We start from the raw sequence: 20,147 nt of genomic DNA on the forward strand, positions 1-20,147 counted from the left end.
TTGCTCTTTCAGGTTATGTTGATATAGGACTCAGTTTTACTGTGGATATAGATACTTTTGTATATGTTTCCTCCAGCATCTTAACAAGGTCCTTTGCTGTTGTTCTGAGATGTTGATTTGCACTTTTCAAACCATTTATTTTTCGAATTTCACCATCTCTTCCTCAGAGGTATGATGGCTGTGTGGTCCCATGGTGTTTATACTTGTGTACTATTGTTTGTACAGATGAATGTAGTACCTTCAGGTGTTTGGAAATTGCTCCCAAGGATGAACCAGACTTGTGGAGGTCTACAATTTTTTTCTGAGGTCTTTGCTGATTTCTTTTGATTTTGCCATGATGTCAAGCAAAGAGGCACTGAGTTTGAAGGTTTGCCTTGAAATACATCCACAGGTACACCTCCAATTGACTCAAATTATGTCAATTAGCTTATCAGAATCTTCTAAAGTCTTTGACATAATTTTCTGTATTTTTCCAAGCTGTTTAAAGGCACAGTCATCTCTTCCTAGTGTATGATAAACTCGTGACCCACTGGAATTGTGATACAGTGAATTATAAGTGAAATATTCTGTCTGTAAACAATTGTTGGAAAAATTACTTGTGTCATGCACAAAGTAGATGTCCTAACCGACTTGCCAAAACTATAGTTTGTTAACAAGCCATTTGTGGAGTGGTTGAAAAACAACTTTTTATGACTCTAACCTAAGTGTATGTAAACTTCCAACTTCAACTGTATTTTACTTTAATGGAGAACACTGACTATCTATCTGTCTCTTTTCTTCCTCTGCAGGGCATCCGTGATCCGTAACCACAACAATAACTCCCTCTCTACCCCCCCTCAGCCCCTGCGCTACAGAACCTCTAAGAGTGACCTGTCAGAGAGCAACCTGTCCACCTCCTCCACACTCCCTGTGTCCAGACTGCCCATGCCCCAGTCAGGAAGACCCCGCCTTTCATCCTCCCCAGGCGGAGGGGTCTACTCCCGCCTCATCAGGCCCCAGGCTTCCCTGCTGAGACCCCCTCCCACCCCCGACAGCCCACAAATCGGCTTCCATAGCAACACCAGTGGCAGTGGCAGTCACAGCAGCATCTCGTCTCCGGGGTTGATGAGCCTGTGCAGCGGAGGTGGGGTCGGAGGAGGTGGGGTCGGAGGAGGTGGGGTTGGAGGTGGAGGGGAGCTGGTGCCTGTAGCCCTGGCTCAATGTGAGGGGGGAGGAGATATGGGCTTCAGTGTGACGGCCGGGGGACAGGGGGGCAGGCTGGCCCTGATCAAGAGGGTCTGGGATAGGAGGCAGTGCTCCTCCCTACAGCCAGGGGATGCCATCATGAAGATCAACGGAGTAGACGTCCAGAGTCTCAGCTTTGCACAGGTACTGAGGAGGGAAACGTGGAGAGAAAGAAGATATGAAAGAGATGGAGAATACATAAGATTAGGTCAAGTTAAATGAGATATACTAAATTGATACCTTTCCCTCCAGATACAACGAGTTCTCCAGGAATACACCAAACAAAAAGAAGTTATCCTATTGGTTCACAGAGGAGGTAAGAACATTAGCTACTTTACTGCAAACTTGTTTTTATTTACTGCATTCATTACATTGTTTCTCAGTAATGAATAAAACCTAAAGAAAGTCTCTCAACAATTCCTTTAGTGATGTTATTCCCGTCTTCAGGTTTCCATCATTCTTCCATCTCCCCCAACTCTATACGGAAAGTCACCTCACCACTCCTTCGCCCCCCTCCTTCACCTGTGGCCTCAGACAAGAACCCATCGCCCCCTGCAGTTGTCCTCTTCCCACCGCGTCCCACCTCCACCCCTCCTCCCCCTCCCCCAGCCATGGTGCGCTCCTCTCTGGTCCAGAGCACCAGTTTCCTGGAGTCAGTCCCAGTCACCTTCACCATGGAGACCAAAGACTGGCTGAACGCGGGCATAGAGGATGAGAGGGACAGGGGGGTGGTAGTCCCAGGACCAGGGCAAGAGGGAGGGGGACGGAATCGTGTACCCCGGGGATTCGATGTGGAGCTGAGGAGGAAGCCAGGAGAGGGGTTCGGATTTGTCATCGCTTCACAGGGTGTAGAGAAGGGGAAAGGTGAGAACTAATTAATTTGTAGCAGAACACATGTCATTTTACATTGGCAAATATGCATCTTCTTATTGATTGGATTGAGTTTCAGTTTTCCCTCGCTTGAAAGTCGGTAAGGTATTGGATTGCAGTTTCTGCAGAAAATAGGAACCATAACTTTTTAGACCAAATCCCTTATCTTGTCCCCAACAAATGTCAATGGCAGTCATCACCCAGTGAAAAGTTAGTCTTTCGCATGAAGAGAAAGGCCTCCTAACCGGACACACTGTTCTGTAATTTGATGAATAAATAATTATGACTGCATAACAGTCACTGAGTCATGATGTTGAGTCACAGGTCTATGTCACTTAAAGACAGCCCCCCACCCACTAGCCCCATGATGATGAGTCACAGGTCTCTGTCACTTAAAGACAGCCCCCCCCCCCCCCACTAGCCCCATGATGATGTCAGCCTGCGCACTGCTCATGATCTTTTTAGTGTTTCAGCCAGCACTCCAGATAATATGGAGTCATAAAACACAAAAACAGTCCAATGACCAAAAAAAACAACTGTCCAATGACAGCACTGCATTTACCCCATTTCCCTTCCCCATTATGCTGAAGCTGGGATCTTGTTACGCCGCTTCCTTCCTAGTGTTTGCGCGTGTGTATGCGTGTGTGTGCGTGTGTGTGTGTGTGTGTGTGTGTGTGTGTGTGTGTGTGTGTGTGTGTGTGTGTGTGTGTGTGTGTGTGTGTGTGTGTGTGTGTGTGTGTGTGTGTGTGTGTGTGTGTGTGTGTGTGTGTTGAAGTGTTACATTGCTGTTATAGGGTGTAATATTTTGTGTGGTTCAAGTGCATTTTATGAATATGTATGTGTGTGGGATTTGCGTGTGTACTACATACATTAGCCCTCGTGACAATTAATGGAATCAATAGTGAGATTATCCAGCGTGAAGCCCCATGCCACAGGGCTATTAGGAGCTAAGCCACACAGGTTTTATATGTGTCAGTGCTCTTATCTACATCAGCCTGTCAGCTCCATTTGCCTCCAACAGAATAACCTTTTGATGATAACATGCTGCTTTACACCAATACAATCCTAAGCCTGCTGTAACACTACAGTATACTGCACCTCTGCAACTCTGTCACGTTACAGATGTAGGATCTTAATTTGACCTATATTGTCACAGAAAAATAATCCTGCAGCAACAGGATTTGAATGTTTAGTTCATAATGTTGCTTGATCGGTGCTTAGGCTCTTAGCTGGCCAAAAGTAGTCTACATGAAAAGTGCAATACTGTTAATAAAATTGTGTGTTAGTGTGGGTTTTCAGTGAATTTATGTAAATCATTGAACTCATCTGCAGCAACATAAGTGATCAAATTAAGATCCTACACCCTTAACAGCACAATGAAGCTAGTTTGTGTTCTCATTGTGGCTGTGAAGGGGAAAACATCCCACCTGATAAACTATTAGCTAGAGGGCATTAATTAAATACCAGGTTAGCTACAGTATACCAACCATTCCATCCCACTGGGCACAGATGTCCATTCAACGTATATTCCACGTTGGTTCAACGTAATTTAATTTAAATGTTGCGGAAACAACTTTGATTCAACCAGTGTTTGCCCAGCAGTTTCACCTCTCTTTGTATTTGCCTCTCTGACCAATTCTAATGCAGTTCAATTTGATTTATGGGCAAAGCTAACATACATTAATGCTGTCTTGTCTCAACAACACAAAGAATGTCTCTCTCTCCATTATCCTCTCACACCTGCATTTCACCTCTGTCTTATCTCAATAACCATAGTCTCCATCTCCCTGCCTCGCTCTCTCTCTCTATTCCATAATCTATCATTTTCTATATACCACACTCTCCCTCCCTTCTCTCTGCAGTGAAAGGATTCAGTCTGGTTTCTCTAAAGATTAAAACTCCCTCCCCCCTCCCTCACCCCTCTCACTCCCGCCTCTCTCTCTCCCGCCTCTCTCTCTCCCGCCTCTCTCTCTCCCACCTCTCTCTCACCCGCCTCTCTCTCTCCCGCCTCTCTCTCTCCCGCCTCTCTCTCTCTCTCTCCCGCCTCTCTCTCTCCCGCCTCTCTCTCTCCCTCCCCTCTCCCTCCCCCCCCCTCTCTCTCCCGCCTCTCTCTCCCCCCTTTCTCTCCCGCCTCTCTCTCGCCTCTCTCTCTCCCGCCTCTCTCTCTCGCCTCTCTCTCCCCCATCTCTCTCCCGCCTCTCTCTCTCCCGCCTCTCTCTCTCCCCCCTCTCTCTCTCCCGCCTCTCTCGCTCTCAATCTCTCTCTCTCTGAATTGCTTTAGAAGTTACACTGAACCAGAGCAACAGCAGGGACTTGTTTTAGTTCATTGTGTTTTTATTGGTCTGACCCCATTCATTTAGATGTAAGCATCTCCAAGCTGTTTTGTTGGAATTCAGGATTTTTTGCGCTACATATGTAATTCAAAGAGCCATGTTGGAAAGACTGCAGTCTGCTTTGAGAACTGTCAAGGACTCCAAACGTAATTATGTTGCGACTTTCTGGTTTCTGGTTGAATGCTGTCTGTCTACATGCTTTGTGTGAGTTATGCCACTGTATGAGTATGTCTGCGTTTGTGCGTACGTGTGTATGTGCGTGCATGTGTGTGTGTGTGTATATGAACATTTTGTTTAACTGAAATTAACATGACAGATTTGCATCAAAGCTGTCAATTAGTTCAACATCTGCAATATGTTTCTCACACTGTTTCCTTGAGCACCATTGGAGTTCCAGTCATTGATGGCCTCATGGTACTGTAAGCAGTTAACAGTTGTACTGTAGTTGTGGATGTAATCCTACAAGTGGTAATTGTAGTGGTAAAAGTACCAGTAATAATAATAATACATGTCATTTGTATTGCGCTTTTCATTAGAGTTATTTGAAAGCTCTACCGAAGAATAAAAAATATATATACATACAATAAAAATAACACATTTAGAATCAAGGCTGGTAAAAGTTTAGAGGGGTGTAGCGGTTCTCCGATGGTCAGGGAGAGTATTCCATAGGCGAGGGGCAAGGCAGCAGAAGGCTCGGTCCCCTATAGTTCGGAGACGTGTCTTGGGGACTTGAAGCAGTGGTGAGTGGTAGGTGGAGACTGCAAGGTGGCTCGCTGTTTGAGATGAGGTCGCTGATGTAGGTGGGGCTCAGTCCATTCAAGGCTTTAAATAGAAACATGCCAATGTCGATCCTGTAGTTGACTGGTAGCCAGTGGAGTTGGGCCAGGATCGGTGTGATATGGTCTGAATTCTTGGTCCTTGTCAGAACCTTGGCAGCACTGTTCTGGATTAGTTGGAGCCTCTGTACTGATTTGGCTGGGAGGTCCCCAAACAGAACATTGCCGTAGTCGATCCGAGAGAAGAGGAAGGCGTGGATGAGTTTCTCTGCATCTGGCTGGGAGAGTGATGGTATGACCCGGGTAACATCTTTAAGATGAAAAATGATGTTTGACATATTTTTTTTGATCTAACAGTTTGTCAGAGAAGCACACACACACAAAACATAATCACACACACCATTTTTCACCTTAGCTGCCCTCTGTGTCGCTGATGTTGTGCATGACAGAGAGGGTGAGTCAGTGTGAGTGATGTTTTGTAAGCTAAGTTGAGGGGGAGGGCTGGGTAAGTTTGGACAGTGTTCTTCTCACAGTCAGGGAAAATGTCAAGCAAGCACAAACATCAAAGACTGAATAAAGTGTGCTAGAAAGAGAGAGTATGTTTAAATAGGTCAGTATAGACCAGGGAACTGTTAGTGTCCTTTGTTTATGGAAGGCTAATTATGCAGAATGTAACCACATTTTGCTTACAGTTTAGAAAATTACTTTAAGGACTGTAGTATTGGAATAGAGAGATGGACAGGGGGAATTATTTCATTCTAGAGTTTATAGATATCAGAGTCAACCATTCTTTGCTTGTCGCTGGTACTACAAAAGGTTGAAAAACACTGTTAGAAGACATGTCATATCAAAAGGACAGGAAATGGTCCTTGTTGTGTTGGGGATAGAGCGATGGACTGATTGATGGGGGGGATGAAGGAGGACAAATTGGTTTTGGAGATGGAAAGAGAAAGAGAAAAGCAGACGGAAGAGAGTAGATACTGACTTAAGTGCAGTCAAAAACAGACAAGGTTTAGTTACAGCTTGTTTTGAGGGATTCTGCCGCAAACCAGGATGATTTACAACTTGTCTCTCTGTTCTTTCTCTTAGATGACCTTACTCACTAGCTCTTCACTGTGACTTTTAAATAGGTTTTCTAATTAGCGACAAACTCTAATGAAAATACAATTATTGGGGAGAAACAGGGCAGTTTCAGTCTCTTGAGATGTGTTTAACCTTAAGAAATGTTTATTGTTAAACGTTCAAGTATATACTGCAGCAATGTGCTTCTACCACAGGTTTGGTGTCTGAGGTTTGAGATACATGTTCTTCTGTGCCTCTGTACCGATCCAGGACTAATTAGGGGTTGAAGAGGTTTTACTGTGGAACTTCAATACCTCTCTCTCTCTCTCTCTCTCTCTCTCTCTCTCTCTCTCCCCTAGCCTACTGTGGTACCAAGCCTTTTAACATTCTCTCTCTCTCTCTCTCTCTCCCCTAGCCTACTGTGGTACCAAGCCTTTTAACATTCTCTCTCTCTCTCGTATTCTCTCTCTCTCTCTCTCTCTCTCTCTCTCTCTCTCCCCATCTCTATTCAATATACTTTGACATGGACAGTCAAAGTAAAAATACAACAACGATGGGCCAATAAGACAGGAACATACTAGACTGTTAGTAATAATGTTAATAACTTTACCACAAATAAAAATGGTTATTGTTATTCGCTCTCTCTCTCGGGCTCTTTTCAGCTGCCTCCCTCCTCCCTCACCGGTTCGTGACGGTGCGTCGGGGCAGTCCTGCAGCGAGGAGCGGTCAGATACGGCCCGGTGACCGGTTGGAGGCTATTCAGGGACATTCTGTGGTGACCCTTCCACACCGGGAGCTCACCCACATCCTCCGCAGAGCTGGAAACACCCTACGCCTCACCATCATCCCCTGTCCTAGCACCTGTGAGCATAGAGAAATACACACAATGTTATACACACACACATTTCCAAAAACACAATAAAAACTGAAATGCACTCAATCCACTTGCTTGCATACTCCCCATTAATGCTCTGAGGATAACTAAGACACTATGCATCTCCCTGTACTGAAGCGCTAACTTCTTGTACCTATCTATGCTAACCACTCTCCCTTATTTCTTTCCCAGACTCCTCCAGCCTATCAGAGACCACAGATTATGACCCCAATTACACAAGCAGGAAAGGTCACAGGTCACGACCCAAGGTGAGGACAGCAGCCATCCATTATGTTTGTGTCAATGATCCACATCTTTTTAAGAGTAAGCCCAAATTCTTCTGCAAAACACTGACATGTATTTTCCACTTTAAGTTGAGATCTCGATCTCATCTCTTCCTCCATGTTTCTTATAGCATGACTCTAGGTATTACAGTGTGGATCTAGACCGCGGGCAGACAGGGTTTGGGTTCAGCCTGCGAGGGGGCAGTGAGTACAACATGGGTCTGTATGTATTGGGACTGATGGAGGGGGGACCTGCCTCACGCAGCCACAAAATACAGGTGAGTGTATTGTGTACCTCTTTAAAGAATGGGGTGTCTAATATTTCACAGTAAACTGTAAGTTATCTCAACTCAGGAAATCAAGTTTTGTTTACAAAACATGATATTACGTACATTATGAGATACTATTTCATACAACAACTGACTATGCTGTCACTGTGTACTGTAGGTGAGTGACCAGTTGGTGGAGATCAACGGTGACAGCACAACAGGGATGACCCACAGCCAGGCAGTAGAGCAGATACGCAGGGGAGGACACCGCATATACCTGGTTCTAAAGAAAGGCAATGGATACGTCCCTGACTACGGTAAGATACAGAAAAGGACAGGGGGGTGGAAACACTGTAAAACCCCAGAGACACTCCTCCTACTGCGCAAACTGTCACTCAGTTTCATTTGATTTTAAGAGACAAGGTGTGAGAAAAGAATAGGTGGGATGAGGACTGAGGATAAGGTGTGAATATACTAGAGATAATCATGACATTCAACTTAGCATAGCCACTAGAGAATCCTCCTCAAACTGTCACAACTTATGTTCTTTATCTGTTTTTGGTGTATAATTTCTCTCTTGGGTGTATAGTATCTCTCTTGGGTGTATAGTATCTCTCTTGGGTGTATAGTATCTCTCGGTGTATAATATCTATCTTGGTTGTATATTTCTCTTTGGTGTATATTATCTCTCTTGGGTGTACAGTATCTGTCTTGGGTGTATAGTATCTCTCTTGGGTGTATAATATCTCTCTTGGGTGTATATTATCTATCTTGGGTGTATATTTCTCTTGGGTGTATAGTATCTCTCTTGGGTGTATTGTATCTCTCTTGTGTGTATAGTATCTCTCTTGGGTGTATCGTATCTCTTGTGTGTATAGTATCTCTCTTGGGTGTATAGTATCTCTCTTGGGTGTATAGTATCTCTCTTGGCTGTATAATATCTCTCTTGGGTGTATAATATCTCTCTTGGGTGTATAGTATCTCTCTTGGGTGTATAGTATCTCTCTTGGCTGTATAATATCTCTCTTGGGTGTATAATATCTATCTTGGGTGTATAGTATCTCTCTTGGGTATATAGTATCTCTCTTGGGTATATAGTATCTCTCTTGGGTGTATAGTATCTCTCTTGGGTGTATAGTATCTCTCTTGGGTGTATAGTATCTCTCTTGGGTGTATAGTATCTCTCTTGGGTGTATAGTATCTCTCTTGGGTGTATAATATCTCTCTTGGGTGTATAGTATCTCTCTTGGGTGTATAGTATCTCTCTTGGCTGTATAATATCTCTCTTGGGTGTATAATATCTCTCTTGGGTGTATAGTATCTCTCTTGGGTATATAGTATCTCTCTTGGGTATATAGTATCTCTCTTGGGTGTATAGTATCTCTCTTGGGTGTATAGTATCTCTCTTGGGTGTATAGTATCTCTCTTGGGTATATAGTATCTCTCTTGGGTATATATTATCTCTCTTGGGTGTATAGTATCTCTCTTGGGTGTATAGTATCTCTCTTGGGTGTATAGTATCTCTCTTGGCTGTATAGTATCTATCTTGGGTGTATAGTATCTCTCTTGGCTGTATAATATCTCTCTTGGCTGTATAGTATCTCTCTTGGCTGTATAGTATCTCTCTTGGCTGTATAGTATCTCTCTTGGCTGTACAGTATTTCTCTTGGCTGTACAGTATCTCTCTTGAATGTATAACCTCTAAATTACTAACACCACGTTTCTTGTTTCTCTTTTGGGGGCTTTGCTTCCTTCTATTATTTCACCTTTCCTTGTGATTCATTCTTTGGACTCTCCATCTCCACGTTCTATCTTACCTTCACCAACACATTTCCCTTTGCTCTCTCTTTATTTCTTGTCTTCTTTCCCCTTTTCATATTACTCCTACACATCTTTCTCTAATTATTCTCTCTTCCTCCGTTCCTCTTCTCTCCCTCTCAGTGGAGCTGTCCAGTCTGTCTCTATGTATGACCAACTCCAAGCTAGGAGAGCCTTGCTTCTATGTCATCGGCCGGACAGAGAATACGCGGTTGGTGATCGTTCCTGTTAGTCCTCCATTTATTTGTCTCTCTACATGCCTCTTCTCCTCACTTCCTATGTTGTCTTTACAGTCGTCGTTGTTAAAAATATATCATGTGTCACTGTACGTCGACATCCTCATCGTGAGACCATGATCACCCACGTGCTGAAATCATATGTTGAATTGTCTTGAGACCGGGGTATAACTAAAGGGGTTCTATGTTCTGCTGCGGTTAAGGTGACGCTATTGTCAAACGCACCTTAGTTTGCAATTTCGTCATGTCAAAACTGGTGCACCCGCATTTTCCAGCCCCAGCGCTCCGATGGGCACTAATAGGACCAACCAAAAGCTGGTTTTAGCGGTAACCCAGTTGGTTATGTCATGAATTTTGACAATGGAAACACATCCTATCCAGCCGTGACGCTCACTGCCCATATGCACATGGAACAAGAGTAGTCCAATGTGCTTTTGGTGCATGTGTACTTCGTATTTAGAAACATAAAAAACTGATGTTTTTCCCATTTCATTTTATTTTATTAAAATCTTAGCATATCCTCGCCTCCTCTCAATGAAGGCTTTTTTTGTCTGCCCAATGCAATCTCAAAGCAGTCAAGACTGACAATAAAGGGTTTGGCTCCTGAGACTGCTTGAAAATAAATCGTAATCACCAAAGCTTCATTCAAATATAAAGTTTGAAAGGAGTAAAACAGTGAGCTGACATTCAATTTGTATCTATGCATTGTAGGCGTTCTGATTGGCCAGTGAGGGGCCAAGCCTCTACAAACCCACAACTTGTTTATTCATTAAAACCCTGCCGTTTCGCGACAATGCAATAAATGCGACTATAATTGTGATATTGAAAATAGCAAAAATATTTCTGACACACCCCTTAACCTATAGTGCTACCACCTGCGCTTAGATTGACAATTGCCTTAGGTTTGTTAAAATAGAGCCCTATAGCTTAAACCTCAGTTTTAAAAATGAATTAGGCAGGTAAATCAATGACAACCAATATCCCTTGGTTGAATTATTTATAGTGTGCAACCTGCCAGTCGTGTTGCTGAATGTAAAAGAGAGCTAGTGATCTATATGCTTCAACAGCACAGTTGACATTCTGCATGAGAGCACACAATGTTGATAAGTATTGTAATATAATGAAGAGTTACCTGAGGGTCAGGGAAGTAGCAGCTGTTGTTACACAACACAACCTACACACATACAGCTACAGCTTCTGACAGAGAAATGCTCTGTGAACTCTGGAGGTCCTCTACAGTGATTATGTAACATCACCTGCTTCTCTAACTCTCCTTATTCTCTTCTCCACCTATTCATTGTGCTCTCTCTGTTCCCTGCTTCCTATGTCCTGTCTCTGTGTGTTCATCAGTCCGTGAGCTCAGAGTCACCTCCCCCTCCCTCCCACAGCAGCACCCCGAGGAGCAGAGTGTGGCTCCAGTAGACCTGGCCCGCCTGGAGGGTCGCATCCACAGATCCAAGGTGAAGAAGCGGAGGAGGTCTTCGAAAGGGGAGATAAAGGAAGAAGAAAGGAAGGAGATCAGGGAGAGGAAGGAGCAGGGGCAGTAAGACACAGCCTTGATTCAGACCCTGATCCTGAGAGACAGGAGGAGGGCAGTGAGACAGGCAGTGGTGAACTGTGAGAGAGGACTCAGGTGAGAGGGAAGGATAGCAGGAGGAAGATCAGGAACAAGGGAGGCTCTCACAGTTTACCCAGAGATGCACTGAGGAACTATGACAATGATGATATACACACAGAGGCGGAGGGAGGGAGGGAGATAAAGAGAGGAAAAGCAGGAGTGAGGAGAGGGTCAGGAAGAGGGAGAACAATGAGAAAACTGAGGAAAATGAAGAAGCAGAGGAGGTGAACGAAAGGGGGTAGGAGGATGTGGAGGAATAAGAGGTGAAAGAGTAGGAGGAAGATGAAGAGGAGGAGGATGCTTACCTCCCCATTCCTAACCAAAGTCTGTCCAGGCTCAAGCAAGTCTGTGAGGAAGAGGATGTGGAAGAGAAGGCCAGGAACAGGTGAGAATGGGAAATGGAAAGAGAGAGGGAGTTCGAGGATGAGAGGTTGAGGGAGATACAGTGGGAGAGTAGAAATGATGAGGACAGTGGTGAGGATCATGAACGGATTGACTGGGGGAGAGAGAGAGCTCTCAGTCCCTGAACAACCTGTTCTCCTTGGAGTTTCGTGTGACCTCTCCACTACAGAGAGAACCCTTTTTCTTCCTCACTACATCCTCAGAGCTGGAGAACGCAGAGTGTGGAGCCAGCCACTCGGACGGCAGTATTCCTGCTGCCTGTGTCTCTGGCCTTTCCCTGGCCCTCACAGAAGGGGCCGTTCTGGGGGCACCGTGCCTGCTACTCCCAGGCTCCTGGCTCACACCCAGCCAACAGAGGACTGGGTTCATACAGGAGAACAGGGTTATAGGAGAACAGCGAGAAAGAGGAAGAGGAGTCATAGAATAATTGGTAATCTAGCGGTGACTGCCAAAATAAAGGAAACAACATAAAGTGTCTTAATAGGGCGTTAGGCCTTGGCATAGATTTAACAAGTATCTGGAACGTTATTTGAGGGATGTGACACCATTCTTCCATGAGAAATTCCATAATTTGGTGTTTTCTTGATGGTGGTGGAAAACTGTCTCAGGCGCCACTCTAGAATCTCGCATTAGTGTTCAATTGGGTTGAAATCTGGTGACTGAGACAGACAGACCACTATGCTCCTTTTAGACCCCTCTTTTATGCATGATCCTAAGCCAGATGGGATGTTAATGGCTTAATTAACTGTGGAACCACATCTGTTTCGAAGCACCTGCTTTCAACATACTTGGTATCTCTCATTTAAAGAGAGGAAAAGTGTTTCCTTTATTTTGGCAGTTACCTGTCGTAGCGAAGCAAAAATATACACACTGTTTGAGGAAAGCATAATCCTATCATTCTGAGGGCCCAGGATCAGGATCAAACCATATCCCCTTTGGAATATACCGTACACTTGCTTTTTCAAACTACACACAACGCTACTCACTCAGTTTGTTTTACTGTGACTTTTTTTTAATGTTGTATTATACAGTAATATTCTTTGTGCCTTTTAACAGCTGGTTTCTGGCTGATGTTAATCAACTGTTGATCATGTTTATTTGTACATATTTTAAGATGTTCCAGTGGAACACAAACTCTGTCTTTTCTCTGCTTGTTCACTTTATGCAGCTCTCTTCTCTGCTCTCCCTCAGGAGTTGCCATAGAATTGTCCTCGTGTTTGGGGACACTGGAAGACTGTCTCAGGGGACAATGGAGACAGTATACAGTACATTAAATGATACCTCATGCTACTGAGCAATAATATGCGACAGTCCCAGGCTATACTATGTCCAGTCCACCATACACTCTTAGAAAAATAGGTGCTATCTAGAACCTAAAAAGGGTTCTTCGCCTGTCCCCATAGAGAAACCTTTGAAAAACCATTTCCACCGATTGTTCTATATTGAACCCAAAAGGGTTTTACCGGGAACCAAAAAGGGTTATCTTATGTGGACAGCCAAAGAATCCATTTGGAACACTTTTTTCTAAGAGTGTAAATATGGTTAGAAGGGAAGGGGTGGTATTGTATAGTAACATTCTTCTGACCATTCATTTGGAGAATGAAATAGATCCATGATGTTGTTCTGTGTATTGATTTGATCGTGGTGACTTTCAGAGCAACGTGACTTCGACAGGCAGTTTGTGCTGTGTGCAATCTATATAATGTAAAGATATTTGTATGAAATAAATAACTAAATGCTATTGTATATACAATATTGAGTGGAGCCCTGATTAGTATTGTTGATACTGTGGAATATAATAATATATGTAACAGATATACTAAAAACATTTGAATCAATATGATATATTTGTGTTGTGATATTGGATACGTATCAGGGTATTATGTGCAAACTTATATTAAAAAAATATTACCAAAGTTATACATTATGCACATACAGTACCAGTCAAAAGTTTGGACACACCTACTCATTCAAGGGTTTTTCTTTATTTTAACTATTTTGTACATTGCAGAATAGTAGTGAAGACATCAAAACTATGAAATTACACATATGGAATCATGTAGTAACCAAAGAAGTGTTAAACAAATCCAAATATATTTTGGTTTTCTATTCTTCAAAGTAGCCACCCTTTGCCTTCATGACAGCTTTGCACACTCTTGGTATTCTCTCAACGAGCTTCGTGATGAATGCTTTTCCAACAGTCTTGAAGAACTTCCCACATATGTTGAGCACTTGTTGGCTGTTTTTCCTTCACTCTGCAGTCCAACTCATCCCAAACCATCTCAATTGGGTCATTAGGTGTGTTGGGTCATTGTCCTGTTGAAAAACAAATGATAGTCCCACTAAGCGCAAACCAGACGGGATGGTGTATTGCTGCAGAATGCTGTGGTAGCCATGTGCAGTGGTAGCCATGTTAAGTGTGCATTGAATTCAAAATAAATCATCAACAGTGTGACCAGAAAAGCACCCCCACACTATCACACCTCCTCCTCCAGGCTTCACAGTGGGAATCTCACATGCAGAGATCATCCGTTCACCTACTCTGTGTCTCACAAACACACGGCGGTTGGAACCAAAAATCTCAAATTTGGACTCATCAGACCAAAGGACAGACTTCAGCTGGTCTAATGTCCATTGCTCGTGTTTCTTGGCCCAAGCAAGTCTCTCCTTCTTATTGGTGTCCTTAAACAATTTGACCATGAAGGCCTGATTCACGCAGTCTCCTCTGAACAGTTGATGTTGAGATGTTTCTGTTACTTGAACTCTTTGAAGAATTTATTTGGGCTGCGATCTGCAGTGCAGTTAACTCTGCTGTTGAGGATAAGTTCATTAGAAGTAACCCTGGGTCTTCCTTTCCTGTGGCGGTCCTCATGAGAACCAGTTTCATCATAGCGTTTGATGATTATTGCGACTGCACTTGAAGAAACTTTTAAAATCCTTGAAATGTTCTGTTTTGACTGACCTTCGTGTCTTAAAGTAATGATCAACTATTGTTTCTCGTTGCTTATTTGAGCTGTTCTTACCAAAATATGGTCTTGGTCTTTTACCAAATAGGGCTATCTTCTGTATACCACTCTGACACCTTTCACCACAGATGCAGAAGGGCGATATTGGCGGATTGGAATGCAGCCCATGCGAAACAGTGGATTTCTCTAGCTTAACAGACAGATTTTTATATTATGTAAATTTGATTTCCCTTTTTTTAAGGTGTTGTTTTGTCTTTATCCAACCCACACACCATTCATCTACCCAATATTTAATGACCCTAATCCCGGCCGCCCCGCGGATATCTGTGGGGACTGCGGGTAATGAGTCAACTGAGTCAACCCGCGCATTAGTAACGTGCATGTACTTCAATGTTATAGAGACTTGGGTGGCTTCTGTCAGAGAATCAAATCAATTACAGTACCAGTCAAAAGTTTGGACACACCTACTCATTCAAGTGTTTTCTTTTGTTTTTACTATTTTCTACATGGTACAGTAATAGTGATGACATCAAAACTATGAAATAACACATATGGAATCATGTAGTAACCACTGTGTCTTTGTGAGATGTAAAGTAGGTGAACAGACGATCTCTGCATGTCTAGTTCCCACCGTAAAGCATGGAGGAGGAGGTGTGATGCTGTGGGGGTGCTTTGCTGGTGACACTGTCTGTGATTTATTTAGAATTCAAGGCACACTTAACCAGCATGACTACCACATAATTCTGCAGCGATACACCATCCCATCTGGTTTACGCTAAATGGGACTATCATTTGTTTTTCAACAGGACAATGACCCAACACACCTCCAGGCTGTGTAAGGGTTATTTGACAAAGAAGGAGAGTGATGGAGTGCTGCATCAGATGACCTGGCCTCCACAATCACCCGACCTCAATCCAATTGAGATGGTTTGGGATGAGTTGGACTGCAGGGTGAAGGGAAAGCAGCCAGCAAGTGCTCAGCATATGTGGGAACTCCTTCAAGACTGTTGGAAAAGCATTCCAGGTGAAGCTTTAAATATGGACTTGGTCTTTTACCAAATAGGGCTGTCTACTGTATACTACCCCTACCATGTCACAGCACAAGTGGCTCAAATGCGACACATTAACTTTTAACAAGGCACACCTGTTAATTGAAATGCATTCCAGGTGATGACCTCATGAAGCTGGTTGAGAGAATGCCAAGAGTGTGCAAAGCTGTCATCAAGGCAAAGGGTGGCTACTTTGAAGAATCTCAACTATAAAATAAATGTTGATTTGTTTAATAGGGATAGGCGTACCGTCAACGGGACAGTTGTAAATCATGCAGCACCTTGTATCACCATCGCAGATTTTAGAGAAACAACAAATGTCGGTACATATAAATATCTTATATCGGCTGAAAGCTTAAATTCTTGTTAATATAACCGCACTGTCCACTTTACAGTAGCTATTACTGTGAAAAATGCCATGCTATTGTTTGAGGAGAGCTCCTAACAACAAAACACTTTTTCACCGCGATAGGTTTGATAAATTCACCTCTGAATGTGAAATGTATACTTACATTCAGAAATCTTGCTCTGACTTATCATCCCAAGGCTCCCAGAGATAACATGAAGTGTCATTTTGTTAGATAAAATTATTTTTCATATCCTAAAAAGGTCCATATAGCATGCACAATCAATTTGGTATTTCCACTCGTTCAATTTGCAAAGAAAGGAATCTGTGAAAATCTAACCCTAAACGTTGTTTCAACCAGTCCAATCACATTTGTTTGTATTCCTCAAAGATCCTAGAACATAAAGAGACTTCACTATATCATTAGGGGTGTAATATATCCTATAGGGCACCATATTTGGTCGGAGAGCAACGGCTTCAAGGCCGATGACGCGGGCGGTCTTCACTTGAATGACTCTAACTTTGTAAAATAAGCACCAATTGGAGTTAAACAAAGCTGGCTAGATAGCCAATGAGGTGGGCTTTACGGGAGTATCCGGAAACCTTGTATCTGTTGTAAAATGTAGCTACTAACCTTGTTCGAAAGCATGCCTTTTCCTTTTAGACAAAAATTATAAGAATATTCAGAGTTATGAAGTTATGGTTGTTTTGCAAATGTTGAATTTATAATATGGCTACTAATACTGGAAAAGCTAAATCAAAGTCCAAGTATACAGATTTGACGATATTCTTGCAGAAAATTTTCGTATGAATGCAAATGTCTCCATGATTTGCCCAAATGTACCTGGGTGACTTCACACTAAATGTCATGTAGTTCGCTCATACTTCAAGTATCTGTCTGAAACTTTGCACGTACACTGCTGCTATCTTGTGGACACCATCGAAATTACAACCAGAGTGATGGCTGGAACAGGGAACTTTCTGTTGCATTTCAAAGATGGTGGTAGGTTGTTTTTTACTTTGTATTGTCTTCTACCAGATCTATTGTGTTATATTCTCATACATTCAAAGTGTTTCCTTTCAAATGGTACCAAGAATATGCATATCCTTGCTTCAGGGCCTGAGCTACAGGCAGTCAGATTTGGGTATGTCATTTAGGTGAAAATTGGAAAAAAAGGCCCCACTAGCCCCACTTTTTTGGTTACTACATGATTCCATATGTGTTATTTCATAGTTTTGTTTTCTTCACTATTATTCTACAATGTAGAAAATAGTGAAAATAAAGTATCTGGTGTCCACGTTTTTGTCTGGTACTGTATATTTACATTGTCAAACGTTTATTTAATGTAAATAAGAACAAATACACTATCAATTGTAGTAAGTGTTGTGCCCTCTTACCCTGTGAGACCCAAGCATTGATCCAAATGAGGGGGGGAAAGTATTACCTTTCAGAAATACTTGCATCATGAATTTCAAGTTTATAAAAAATGTTCTGGAAAAGTAGCAAAAACGCAATACTGGGCTTCAATGGTATGAACATTTTGCGAAAAGAAAACTGTTAAATTCTATAAATATCACATAAAAAAGGTATCAAGAGCATTGATGTAATGGAAAATATTGTGTAATGGTATATTTTTCTCAAATAGAGTCATATTTTGTCTGAAATACCAATTTGAACAACTTAACCAATCGAATTGTAAGTACTTTGCTATTAAAAATGTATATTTTCGAAAGCATCAACTATTTTGTGGGTTTTCTATGTAACATCTAACTTTAAGTCATATTTGGTTGATCTTTCTGGCTTAACTTGGAGAGAGAATCTCCTATCTTGCTTCTGTAACGGATGTGAAACGGCTAGCTTAGTTAGCGTTGTGCGCTAAATAGCGTTTCAATCGGTGACGTCACTTGCTCGGAGACCTTGAAGTAGTAGTTCGCCTTGCTCTGCAAGGGCCGCGGCTTTTGTGGAGCGATGGGTAACGACGCTTCGAGGGTGACTGCTGTTGATGTGTGCAAAGGGTCCCTGGTTCGCGCCCGGGTATGTGCGAGGGGATAGTTTAAAATTTTACTGTTACACTTCTTTGCCATAAAGTTATTAGTCGTCAATGTCAGTAATCTGACATAAAAAAATATATAAATTTTTGTTATTTTGAAGTGTAGAGGGAACAACGTTACTCTTAAAGTATTTGTTTGTCCATATTTCCAGAATTTGGAAGGGAAACAATCTCTCCACCATGTCAGGCCTTGCATTCATAGCCATGTCTCCAGCTCCATCCCTAAGCTGTTTACCTAAAAAAGGTGTCAGGGTGTCCGTTTTGTTGTTGTTTGAATTGTAGATTTCCCCTTTAAGCCCTATGTTGCCTTTTTGCAACACTTGCAAAACTACCTCTAGCTCTGGCTCAGAATGTTTGTTTCTCAATTTCTTACTTAATATTTAAAGTCATGTACTTGTATGGATGGCTTACAACATATGCTTGTGTAGGGGACCAGTATGGTCTCAGACAAGTTGACAGTTTTCTCATGTTTCAGAGGCTACTGAAGCCCCAATAATCATACTGACCACAACATTAATACTAAGAGATACATCTGGGTCTAAGGAGATGCACTATGTAGTGTTTGACTAGATATTTTTGGTTTAGGACATGTACAGGATGCAATTTAGGAGACATTGCATATTTGCAACTGTGGGTCTCACAGGGTTAAGTGCCACTTACAGTTGCCTTGGTAACCAAACCATACTGAACCATTAAGCTGGCTCTTACTGTAAATATGCCATTGAATGAATGAGTAGTGGGTGTGTCATTATAGTCCTCCTGTCATGTCTGAAATTGTCAAATATCGACATATTTTTCATGTCTATTGAGCTTCAGTAAAAACAATCAATGACTCTCCTGACGTTGAATTATCTGAATTGAGTAAGGGCACAATGTTAAATCAATATGCTATCGCTTTGCCAAACAATTGGCTGATAGTTGTGAGACAGTTATGATGGCAGAGGCTCAAATATGATATTTTTGTAAAGATGTATTTTTAAAATGTTCAGGTATTGAGATATACTTGATAAACCAATATATACAAAGTTCCTGATTGCTCCTGTGGGTCGCTGTCAATGAGAGTGTCTGCTAAATTATTGGAATGTAGTGTACATTTTGAGCGGCTTTACTGCAGGTGGTTGTATATTAAACAATTCTGTAAAACAGTTATATATATATATATATACACTGAGTATAAAAAACATTAAGAACATCTGCTCTTTCCATGACATAGACTGACCAGGTGTATCCAGGTGAAAGATACAATCCCTTATTGATGTAACTTGTTAATCAGTGTAGATGAAGGGGAGGAGACAGGTTAAAGAAGGATTTTTAAGCCTTGAGACACTTTCGACACCTTGTAGAGTCCAGGCCCCGACGAATTGAGCCTGTTCTGAGGACCAAAAGTATATACTGTATACACTGAGTGAACAAAACATTAGGAACCTAATATTCCAAATATTGATTTGCACACCCTTTTGCCCTCAGAACATCCTCAATTTGTGGACTACAAGGTGTCAAAAGTGTTCCACAGGGATTCTGGGCTGGCCCAAGTTGCCTCCAATGCTTCCCTCAGTTGTGGCAAGTTGGCTGGATGTCTTTTGGGTGGTGGACCATTCTTGATACATGTGGGAAACTGTTGAGTGTGAAAACCCCATCAGTGTTGCATTTCTTGCCTGGCACCTACTACCATACCCCGTTCAAAGACACTTCAATCTTTTTCTGCACATTCACCCTCTGAATGGCACACATATACAATCCATGTCTCAATTGTCTCAAGGCTTAAAATCTTTCTTTAACCTGTCTCCTCTCCTTCATCTACACTGATTGAAGTTGATTTAATGTTCCCCATAAGGGATCATAGCTTTCAGCTAGATTCATCTGGTCAGTCTATGTTATGGAAAGAGCAAATGTTTTGTACACTCAGTGTATATTAATATGAAGGACTGAAAACTAAATACAGGAAGACACATATTGCTTCAATGTACAT

At 42.3% G+C, this 20,147-nt stretch overlaps 1 pseudogene; it reads left to right on the plus strand.

Moving 5' to 3' along the window:
* Positions 1-14,174, plus strand: part of LOC135504219 (membrane-associated guanylate kinase, WW and PDZ domain-containing protein 2-like) — a 63,098-nt pseudogene extending 48,924 nt beyond the window's left edge.
* Positions 14,175-20,147: the final 5,973 nt, after the last annotated feature.

This window comes from Oncorhynchus masou, chromosome 18, assembly GCF_036934945.1.
Source record: "Oncorhynchus masou masou isolate Uvic2021 chromosome 18, UVic_Omas_1.1, whole genome shotgun sequence".
NCBI classification, from domain to species: Eukaryota; Metazoa; Chordata; class Actinopteri; order Salmoniformes; family Salmonidae; genus Oncorhynchus; species Oncorhynchus masou.